Here is a 12,470-nt window from a genome sequence, read left to right on the forward strand (position 1 = left end):
GCCGGCGGCCCGGCCCGGCGCGGGTCACGTGGCTGCGGGTCACGCGGCGCAGCGTGCGCCGCCCGCTGGGCTGACTCAGCGGGGCCGCAGCTACTGGGACTGACTCTCTCGGCGGAGGGATTCCGGCCACTCACAGTCTCACCTCGGCCGGTGGCTCCGGCAGGCCCTGGAACAGACCGTAAAAAACACACTTTCCCTTGAGAGGCGGGGATTCGAGCCTGGTGTTTTTTTTGGTTTTTTTTTTTTTTTTTTTGTGCAAGAGGAGGGAGACTTGAGGCGTGCCGGGTCGCCCCCAGGAATACAGCCCTCTGGAACTTGGGGCTGGGGCCGGGGTTTTTAGTGCAGAGGTTGAGCTGGGGGCAGGCAAAGCAGAATCGCTGCCTCAGTCTCCTAGGGTTGGGCCTGGCTCTGTCTTCAGTTTCTTTATTTGTTTAGATGGCATTTATTTACCCAGGTATTAAAACTTTTGTTGTTTAAAATACAATTGGACTTTTTAAAGTCCTTTTTTAAAGATCAAACTTTGCAGCATTATATAATAGAGAAAAAGGCAGGCCCTTGGTTTCCCCAACTCCCCACACCAAGATAACCATTGCTTAGAGTACATTCTGAATTGCTTTCTATGAATATGCTTACACTGTTATTTTACATAAATGGGAACACATACACATGAGGCTTATATATATCAAGGGTCAGATATTTGACCTGCATTATTTCACTTAATCCTTATTAAGCTCCAGTAGTAGGTTTGCCATTACTTTTTAACGAGTGGAGAAACTGACGCTTGGAGAGAAAAGTTAACTTGGCCAGAGGCACCAGTGGTTTGCCTAAGACTTCAATTCAGGGGAATCTGTCCAAATCCCAAATCCATGCTTTTTACCGCTAGCGGGCACTGCCTCCCAGCTGGTATGACTGAATTTGGGACGCTTCTATATCAGAACAAGAGATCCATCGTATTCTTTCCACTCAACATTAGAGTGTTCGAGACTTCTAGGGACACTTGGGAACTTTCCATGCAGAGGCTGGAGGAAGGACTTGAGTGCTGGTCCTCAGTAACATCTTCCATTACATAGGGTTTTGCAAGAGCTTTGTGCCCATTATTTCATAGAATCCTGCCCAATCGTCAGATATGATTACCGCCATTTTATTGATATGGAAACTGGGGCTCAAAGGAGTACAGAGACTTGTGATATATGACCTCACAGTCCGACATCCCGGACTTTGGTCAGTGCTAGGGAGCAGTGGCGAGATCTCCTGAATCAACCTAATTTTCCTCCCGCAGCAAAAGGCCAAAGGAATTCTGGCTTCATGACAGGTGACAGGGCCTTCCTCAGTCAGCCGGGTGGCCACGATCTGCAATTCTGCTGAATCTGCTCACTGTGGACAGCCCCAGGCGCTCACCCAGCCCTTGGGCCCAGCTGCAGCTCCAGACCAGGTTGCTAGGAGTAGGCTTCACCTGGTGAGGCCCTGATGAGACCAGAGATGTTGGAGCTGATACCTTTACACTATGGGGGACTTGCTTTTTGCCTCAGTGTTATTTTTGTTTGTTTGTTTTTTATTTTCCAAATCCTGAGAGCCTGTGAATGGCTTGGTGTTTGTGTAGTTTTTGTTTATTTTTAAATTCAGTCAGAAATCTTTTTTTTTTTTTTTTTTTTTTTTTGAGATGGAGTCTGGCTCTGTTGCCCAGGCTAGAGTAGAGTGGTGTGATCTCGGCTCACTGCAACCTCCACCTCACGGGTTCAAGCAAGTCTGCCTCAGCCTCCTGGGTAGCTGGGATTACAGGTGCCCACCACCATGCCTAGCTAATTTTTGTATTTTTAATAGAGACAGGGTTTCACCATGTTGGCCAGGCTAGTCGCGAACTCCTGACCTCAGGTGATCTGCCCGCCTTGGCCTCCCAAAGTGCTGGGCGTGAGCCCACCGCGCCCAGCCAAAAATGTCTCAACATTAGGACTGCAGATGTTTCACAGTGAAGCTCCAACTCCAATCTCCAAACACGTCTGATAACGTGGGCCAGGTGTGCAGCATCTGCATCCAGACCTTTCTAGGAAGACGGTGACTTCTGGTGACTGAACCCATTTCCCCTGAGTTACCCCTTCTGCAGGGAACCAGTACAGGGTCTCTGTGAAGCCTGGAGGCTCTTGGGTCAGTTTGGGGACTAATCGGAAAGACCTGCCTTTCAATTCTGGTCTGGCTAATTTCTGGTTCTTGAGTGAGTAATTCAAGCAAATGACTCAACTTCCCCAGGTCTCAGTTTTCTTACCTGAAACATGAGAATTGAGTGGAAATTAAGTAATACTGCCCTCCTGTGGCTGTTGTGACTATTAAATGAAATATTAGCATAGCTTGGCATTCACAGCCAGCTGTAATTACTTACCCCTTATTTCCTCCTAACCCTCCTTGCAACCCACTCTCTAACCATACTGAAATGCTCTCTAGCCCTAACCTCCTGTCTCCCTGTACTCCTCCTACTCCACACCTGTGTTTAAACTGCACTTATCCTCCCATCCTCTTGTCTTGGAACTAAAGTTGGCAAATTAGAAGAATTGTGAGTTCATCCACACAATGGAACACTCTGCAACTTTTGTATGGTCAGATATTTTTATACCTTCTAATGCACCCTTGCTTTGGGCAAACAACCTGCCCAGCTGTTACCCCCCAAATTCTGCTCAATTCATAGTTTGCATGGTGCTGGCCCTACCCTTTGACCTAGGATTGAACCAGTTAGAGACTCCATGGCTCTGGCCATGATTAGTTCAAGGCCAGGCAGGCATGGAAGACACTAACCCAGCAGCCATTCACAGCCTCCTTCTCCCTAGCTGCTTCCCACTGGAGAAACTGGAAAGTCAACGACCTCACAGCTTCTCCCACAGCTACGGCGTGGCCAAGTCACTTCGTTCTGCCCAACGAGGGAGGAGGATGGCCTCTGGTTAGATATTTTACTTCCTGAGAAAAGTGCTGTGCTTGAGAAACAAACTGGCGGTTTCTGGTTCCTTCGCTTTCCTTCCTGCCTTGAAGGCAGTTGTGATGACTGAAGCTGGGGAGGCCACATTATAATTGTGAGGCACCAAGCATAAGGATAGAGTGGAGGAGAGAAAACACTTATGTCCTTGCTATCTGACTAGTGCTGGGACCTCCTACTCTGGGCTTCTTATAAGTAAATGGTAAATGTCCTTTTGGCTTAATCTTTAAATCATTTTTAGGAGAATTGCCTGTGACTTGAAATTGAAAACATGACTCACTGTTACAGCAGGTGATTCAGGTCTTCCTGGGGGTTTATGCTGCTACTGGGGGGAAATACTCTTCTCCTGAAATCTTGAGCTGTAAAATGGAGCAAAGCTTAGAGCTACAGAAAGGTACAACAAATAGAAGAAAGACACAGAACTCTGATGACATCATTTGAGCCCCCTAGAATAGCATTGTCTGAAGCCAAATATACCCTTTTGGGTTTTGTGGTTGAGTGAGTAAATGAGTGAATACATAATTAAATATCATTTTCCCCTGAAGCTAGTTAGAGGAAATTCTGGAAGGATATTTTATTAGTTATGTATTGCTGCATAACAGATTACCCCAAAACTTAGTGACTTAAAACAACAATAATGACTATTTCTCACAGTTTCTGTGGGCTGGAAATTCAGACAGGATACAGTGGCGATGATGTCTTGCCCGTCAACTGAAAGACTCAGAGTCTGGGGCTGGAATCATATGAAAGCTCATTGACTCACATGTCTGGCAACGGGTGCTCACTGTCAATAGAATACTCACACATGGCTCTCCTTGTCGCCGTGGCTTCCTCACAACATAGTGGTGGGTTCCAATGGCAAGTGTATCGAGACAAAGGTGGGCTAAGCCTGTATCCTTCTTCTGACCTAGTCTCAGAAGTCATATAGCATCCCTTCTGCTGAGCTCTGTGGGTTGGAGAAATCACAAGCCCCTACCCAGATTTAAAAAGAGAAAACATAGACCCCATCTTTCTGTGTAAGAAGTTCAGTAATATTATAAGAAAAGCATGTTGGATGGGATACATGTATGAGTATGGCCATGTTTAAAAAATACAATCTGCCATAGACACACACTAACTTGTTATTAAGATTTGATTTGGCCAGGAGTGGTGGGTCACACCTGTAATCCCAACACTTTGGGAGGCAGAGGCGGGCAGATCACTTGAACCCAGGAGTTTGAGACCAGCCTGGCCAACATAAACAACATTTTTGTCTCCACTAAAAATACAAAAGTTACCCGGTCATGGTGGCACGTGCCTGTAATCCTAGCTACTCAGGAGGCTGATGCATGAGAATCGCTTGAACTCGGGAGGTGAAGGTTGCAGTAAGCCGAGATTGCACCACTGCGTTGCAGCCTGGGTGACAGAGCAAGACACTGTCTCAAACAAACAAACTGCGCCCCCTATTTGGCAAAAAAAAGAAAAAAATTTTAATAAAAAGTTTTGATCAAAATAATTGACCATCTACTCTGTCCTAGGCACTGTGCTAAAAGTTTTTAAAGCATCGTCTCATTGACTCATGTTTTTGTAAAGTGGGTGCTGTGGGGTAGGATACATTCTGCTTAATATTTGTATGAAATGAATGATTTTGTCTTGAAGGAAAAACGACAAAAAAACCTTGAAAACTTAGCAAATCTTATGCTTCCATCCAAGCCAAGTAAAGTGCCACCTGCCCTACGGTCTTCTTTGTCATTCATTTATAAAATATTTATTGAGCCTTTACTATGTGCCCAGCACTATTTTAGGTTTTAGGGACACAACAATGAACAAAGCCAAGTCCACACCCTTGTGGACCTCCAGGCTCTAGGAATTACATTTTTATGAATGTTAGTAACTTGGTGTGATAGCCAGCCTCCAAGATGGCTCCTAGTGATTCACACTCTTATGTAGTCTCATTCCACAGTGGATGGGGTGACCTGTGTAACCAACAGGATAGTGCAGAAATGATGGGTGTGTCTTCCAGGGTTAGGTCCTAGCATCCATTGCAGCTTCTTCTTTGTTTTCTCTCTGGGATCACTTTCTCAGTGAGGTCAGCTGCCATTTGGGGGACACACTGGAGCAGCCTTATGGAAAAGCCCAGGTGGTGAGGAAACAAGTTTTCTCCCAAAAGCCATGGAAGCCATCTTGGAAGCAGATCCTCCAGTCCCAGTCAAGACTGCAAATGACTGCAGCCCTGGCCAGTAGCTTCACTGAAATCTCATGAGAGACCCTTAACCACAACCACTCAACTAAGTCATTCTTGGATTCTTGACTCACAGAAGCTGTGAAATAATAAACACTTGTGGTTTTAAGCTGCTAAATCGAGTGATTTGTTATGCAGCAATGTATCTCATACGCTCAGAAAAAAAAAATCCACAAATGGGGAGGGTGGCGAACAAGAGATTTAACCTTTGTACCCACTCCCTTGTGTCTGAAGGTGCAATGTCAGACCTGTCAGAGACTCCCCACTTCCCACCCCTATACTCCAACATCATGCCCCCTTCCACATGCTTGTGGAATCCCCTGCCAACGCTTTCGCTGAGCCTTTCTGCTACTTGCTGTTTTCCACCTTTTCATTTTCAGAGGCCCTGTCTTACTTCCTATAATGATAGCCATATGTCACTACTCCCTGCATTTCCCATACTCCCTGTAGCTCAGTGGTACCTTGCACATAAAAGCCAAAGCCCCAAGTGGCTCAGAACACTGGCTCCAAAGCCCATTGGATTCAGATTCTGGATCAATCACTAATTAGCTGGGATACTTTTCTTAACCTTTCTGTAGTTCAGCTCCCTCAGTTGTAAAATGGGGATAATCATAGTGGCCACTCATAGGCTAGCTGTGAGGATGAAATGAATTGACACATGTAGAGCATTTGGAACCGCACCTGACACATGGCGGGTGGTCAATAAATACCAGTTATTAAACCATTTGAAATTGTGACTTTTCTGGGTCAAAAACTATAAAATATCAGCAATTTCATACTGTGTAACCTAATATTATTATTATTCTCTCATCAGAGATATTCAGAGAAACAATCCAGCAACTGAAAATTAACATTTTTATTAGTGTCTCTAGAAGAAAATCAAAGATGATCCAAATCAGAACTCAGAGCACCTCTTAAAATTCTCCTTCATTATTTTACTGCTAACCAGGAAAACTTTCTCCACCACTTTTTTTTTTTTTTTTTTTTTTTTTTTTTTTTTTTTTTGAGACAGAGTCTCGCTTTGTCGCCCAGGCTGGAGTGCAGTGGCACTATCTCAGCTCACTGCAACCTCCACCTCCCAGGTTCAAGCGATTCTCCTGCCTCAGCCTCTCAAACAGCTGGGACTACAGGCACATGCCACCACACCCAGCTAATTTTTGTATTTTTAGTAGAGATGGGGTTTTGCCATGTTGACCAGGCTGGTCTCAAACTCCTGGCCTCAAATGATCTGCCTGCCTCAGCCTCCCAAAGTGCTGGGATTACAGGCATGAGCCATTGTGCCCAGCCAACCACTCATTCTTAATTCTAACTAAAAAATCTCTTTGTCCCAACAGCACACCCACATGACCAACCAAAGTGGGTTTCTACTTTGCTTTCCTTTCAATTTAGCTCTGTTCTCCTCTTCCTTGTAGTAAATTTCTCTCAGTCCTTTTGGCTTCTCAGTTGTTTCTCCCTTCTCTCTCATCGCAAAAACCCAGATTTGAAACCACCAAAAACTGGCTCCTTAGAGGGCAGAGGAGAGGGGAGAAGCCTAGAAGGCAAAGGAAGAATTTCTTTTTTCTTTTTCTTTCTTTCTTTTTTTTTTTTTTTTTCCGAGACAGTCTTGCTCTGTTACCAGGCTGGAGTGCAGTGGCACAATCTCGGCTCACTGCAAGCTCCGCCTTCCAGGTTCAAGCAATTCTCCTACCTCAGCCTCCCAAGTAGCTAGGACTACAGGTGTGCACCACCATGCCCAGCTGATTTTTGTATTTTTAGTAGAGATGGGTTTCACCGTGTTGGCCAAGATGGTCTCAATCTCTTGACTGCATGATCTGCCTGTCTTGGCCTCCCAAAGTGCTGGGATTACAGGTGTGAGCCACCACACCTGGCCTTTCTTTTTCTTTTTAATTTGGTACACACACACACACACACACACACACACACACACCCCATGAAGTTTACCATCTTAACCATTTCTAAGTCTATAGTTTGATAGTATTAAATATATTCACATTGTTGTGTGACCAATCTCCAGAACTTTTTCATCTTGAAAAACTGAAACTTTATAGCCATTAAACCATTTTTTGACTTAACATAATGTCCTCAAGCTTCATCCATGTTGTAGCATGTGAAAGATTTCCTTCTTTTTCAAGGCTGAATGATATTCCATTGTATGTATATACCACATTTTCCCCTACTATCTGCCATCCATTTACTTAATTATTTGATTTCAGTACGCATGTATAGCAGTACCAGGATTGTAACCCTCAGTCCCATGTGAAACAACTTTATCAAGTAGAGCACAGTGCTTATGTACAGTTTCTTTTGCCTTTCATCTGACAGGCTCCACTAATTTTCAAAGTTACTTGTCAGCATCTTTCCCCCTCTATAACTTTCAGTGAGGTTGTTTAATACATTTTAATGCAGTTATATTGTTTTGCCACATTCTATATTCTGTCCTGGGATCCTTCTCCTAAATGATGTTTTTTTTTTTTTTTTTTTTTGAGACGGAGTCTCGCTCTGTCGCCCAGGCTGGAGTGCAGTGGCCGGGTCTCAGCTCACTGCAAGCTCCGCCTCCCGGGTTCACGCCATTCTCCTGCCTCAGCCTCCGGAGTAGCTGGGACTACAGGCGCCCGCCACCTCGCCCGGCTAGTTTTTTGTATTTTTAGTAGAGACGGGGTTTCACCATGTTAGCCAGGATGGTCTCGATCTCCTGACCTTGTGATCCGCCCGTCTCGGCCTCCCAAAGTGCTGGGATTACAGGCTTGAGCCACCGCGCCCGGCCTAAATGATGTTTTAAAAATTTGTGGGCTGGGCGCGGTGGCTCAAGCCTGTAATCCCAGCACTTTGGGAGGCCGAGGCGGGCGGATCACAAGGTCAGGAGATCGAGACCACAGTGAAACCCCGTCTCTACTAAAAATACAAAAAATTAGCCGGGCGCGGTGGCGGGCGCCTGTAGTCCCAGCTACTCAGGAGACTGAGGCAGGAGAATGGCGGGAACCCGGGAGGCGGAGCTTGCAGTGAGCCGAGATCGCGCCACTGCACTCCAGCCTGGGCAACAGCGTGAGACTCCGTCTCAAAAAAAAAAAAAAAAAAAAAAAAAATTTGTATGCTCTGTGCTGTAAAATTCTATGGGTTTTGACACATGCATAGTGTCAAAAATCCTCCCAAAAGTAGGGGATTTTTTTAGGACAGTGAAACTATTCTATATGACACTATAATTTAGGACCTATTCTACTTTCTGAACCCCTTGGCAATCATTAAACTTTTTATTTATTATTTATTTAATTATTTTTGAGACAGGGTCTTGCTTTCTTGCCCAGGCTGGACTGCAGTGGTGTGATCACCGCTCACTGCAGCCTCCACCACCCAGGCTTAAGCAATCCTCCCACCTCAGCCTCCTGAGTAACTGGGACTACAGGCATGGGCCAACATGCCAGGTGAATTTTTAAATTTTTTTGTAGAGATGGGGTCTCACTATGTTGCTCAGGTTAGTCTCAAACTCCTGGGCTCAAGCAATCCTGCTGCCCTGGGCTCTCAAATGCTGGGATTACAGTCACATGCCACTGTGCCCAGCTTTTTTTTTTATTTTATTTTTTCTGTAGAGATGGAGTTTTGCCATGTTGCCCAGGCTGGTCTTGAACTCCTGAGTTCAAGTGATCTGCCCGCCTCAGCTTCCCAAAAGTGCTGGGATTACAGGGTGAGCCACCGCATCTGGCCTCACTGAGCTTTTTATCATCACTGTAGTTATGCCTCTTCCTACCACATTTTGATTTTCCATTCATCTGTTGATGGATGCTTGAGTTAATTCCACCTCTTGTCTATGGCAGAATTCCTTTTAAAGGGGGAAATGAGAACAAATTTAGTAATTTTAGGCTCCGTCACAAGGAAAAAACAATATAATAAATTGTGTGGAAAGCGGGTCATATCTTGAAGAGTCTCACAGGGCAGAGCGGGGTACATGCAGGTCTGGGGTTCAGAAATGGACTCCACGGCCACAGTATCTGGCTTCGAATCCCAGCTCTACCACTTTTGGGCTGTGTAATTTCTGTGTAAGTTATGACATGTCTTTGTTCCCTAATGGCTTCACCCATAAAACAGGAAAAATAATATCTATCTTATAGTACATACTATTATTATCAAGAGCCGTGGCCTCACGAAGGGTAAATGATGTAATGCATCTAAGGCAAATAATACCTGCCACATAGTTTGTACTATTATTCTCAAGAATAATAATCTCAGGGAGGAGCAAATGATTTAACATATATAAAGCACTTAGAACAGTGCCCGGCACAGAGTTAGCCCTCACTAAGGGACGATTACCATTATTACTAGGGTTTTTGAGATGGGCTCAAAAGAGTCAGGATTTGATCATTTAAGAGGAGGAGGAAGGCATTACAGACAGCACAAGCAAAGGCCCAGCAGCACAGAGGCTGAGGGAGTAGATTTAACAAATAAAAGTACAGGACATCAGTGAAATCTGAATTATTTATAATTGCCTGAATTATTTATAATTATTTATAATTGCCTGAATTATTTATAAATTATAGATAATTTATAATTATCTATAATTGAGATAGAAAAATATTGCATGCACTGACATACTTTTAGTAAGTTACTTTTAGTAACATATTCATTGCTTATCTGAAATAAATTGTAAATATCTAAATTACATACCTTTTTGTTATATTTCCCTGGAGATTTGGCACTCCCTAATAGTTCTTCATTTTGCAGAATTTGTTTATAAAATTCCTTGCATTAGTCTGTGTTCCATTTACATTTTATCATGACTTCTGCAGTGGTTGTATCCAATTTATTTTGCTCTTTTGGCCACTGAATATTCATTAATGAGAAATCATGCTTGACATTAGCTTTACAAGCCAGTGTATTGAACATACACAGACATAAAGTTACCAACTCTGATAATTACTCTTCAAATTTGATTGGCTGAAGCACATGTGTCATCTTTCATGCATAACTTCCTTTTCCATTCTTCAGGATCACATTGCCTCTTTTGGTCAATGACTCTTTAAAATGTTGTCCACTGACAAAAAGGAGCATTGTCATCAGTTTTTATTCCTTCTTTTCACTACACTACATGTAGATTACAAATAGAACTTTTGATGGATGTATGCAAACAGGTACAATGTTTATCCAAAGTTGAAGCAAAGCCTGAATGATCCCATGAAAGATACTGGCTGTCCTGCCCACGTTCTCATAATACTTCTTAAATAGCATTGATGTTTTCTATTGAGACTGAAGTAATCATCATGAAATTTTTCATGTAATGTAATCATTTAGGTTTTGCTTCAACTTTGAATAAACATTGTACCTGTATGCATAACACATAATGTAGTGTAGTGAAAAGAAGGAAAACCCATGTAATAAATTAAAAAATACAATGTATTAAAAAAATACAGTGTAATATAGTGTAGTGTAGATTTTATTCTTTCTTTTTCATCACGCACATGGTGATTCCACTTGTACCCACACTGGAAGAGTATTTAGTAACATCCATGTGAAAAAAATGAATTTTTCAAGGGATAAAATCCATCTTGAAAGATGGTCATAACAAGTGTTGTGATAATTGTCCACTTTGAGCTAAAATTTATTTTCCTGTTCATATGTAATGTCCCTTTTAAGAATAGTTTTGATAATTCAAGGGATGCGTTTTTCATCAATTCTCCTTCAACACATTCAACAAATACGTTTAGCAATGGAGTAGTACTTCCATAACACTATTTGCTCTTTCAATTTGCAGAATCCTATTGCAGAATTGACATTGAAAACTATGAATGAGAAATAACTAGGCATCATTCAATGGATTATTTTAAAAGTCAAGAACTTGGGGGGCCTTTTCTTCATAATTAAAGTATAATTTCAGTGCTTGAAATAAATGGAAGATTCTCTCAACTATATTTGTTAAAGAGAGCCAATGGATTTTTGAATGCAAGAGAAATGAAGAATTCTGAATATCAAAATCATAAAAATCCTTAAAATGTTCAGTTAGAATGCTATAAATACTAAAGTAGGAGAACAATTTCATGATAATTACTTCAGTTTCAATAGAAGACATCCATCCAATGCTATTTACGCAGCATTATAAGAACATGGGCAGGACTACTGATACCTTCCATAGAATCATTGAGGCTTTGCTCCAACATCAAATAAACAGTGTACTTGTATGCATACATCCACCAAAAGTTCTATTTGTATTATCTCCAACAAAAGCAGTAAAAATGTTCTCATTAACTGCTAACTCAAGAGGCTCTGCAAATATTTGCTATTGTTTCTGAAGTCTCACCTGGAAGGGATTCTACCTGTAATTGTCTTATTGCAAGTGTTTTTCATGAGAAAACTAGTGCGCACAGGAAAAGTTGAACCTGTATTGTGATACTTGTATTGTAGCTATGCCATAAAAAGATGAGGCATTTAGATATTTGATAATCTCTGTAATAATAAATGAAGCTTTTTTTAAATTAGGGCAGTCGATTTTATCCTAGCATTTGAAATTTTGCTTGCAATTTTGGAACCAGAAAATACTTTGTTAGTAGTATGTTGAAATAGTTATTTGAGCAGAAAGACTGATAATGATATAGTGTGGAAGGCCATTACAACTTCTATTACAACTATTTTTGTCTTAATCTGCTTCTCTTAATCAAAAAAAATTGTTAGTATATCACTTTTCTTAGTATTAGTTGAGAAAATCTTACATCTCTTTTATGTTTAGCCATTAGTATATGCTAGTTTCCACCTAACTTTCTATCATTTTTTATACTAAATGAACAATTACTGCACAGAGCTTCAAAAGGACTTTTTCCTTGTTTAATAAATGTCCATTGGTCAGAAATTTCATGACAGAATTTACACTTGCTTTTTGACAATCAGGGGTTCAAATATACGCAAATAAAAAACATCATATAAACTACTGCAAAAATGGAAGAGATTGACTTTGCTAAACTCACAGCCGCTTTAGTACATCTGTCACTCATAAGTCCAAACTCATAACAAACTATAAACAAGGTCCAACTGTTTTTTGTTTGTTTGTTTGTTTTTGAGACGGAGTCTAGCTCTGTTGCCCAGGCTGGAGTGCAGTGGCCGGATCTCAGCTCACTGCAAGCCCCGCCTCCCGGGTTCACGCCATTCTCCTGCCTCAGCCTCCCGAGTAGCTGGGAGTACAGGCGCCCGCCACCTCGCCCGGCTAATTTTTTTTGTATTTTAGTAGAGACGGGGTTTCACCGTGTTAGCCAGGATGGTCTCGATCTCCTGAACTCGTGATCCGCCCGTCTCGGCCTCCCAAAGTGCTGGGAT

This window comes from Macaca mulatta, chromosome 6 (assembly GCF_049350105.2).
Source record: "Macaca mulatta isolate MMU2019108-1 chromosome 6, T2T-MMU8v2.0, whole genome shotgun sequence".
In the NCBI taxonomy this organism is placed as follows: domain Eukaryota; kingdom Metazoa; phylum Chordata; class Mammalia; order Primates; family Cercopithecidae; genus Macaca; species Macaca mulatta.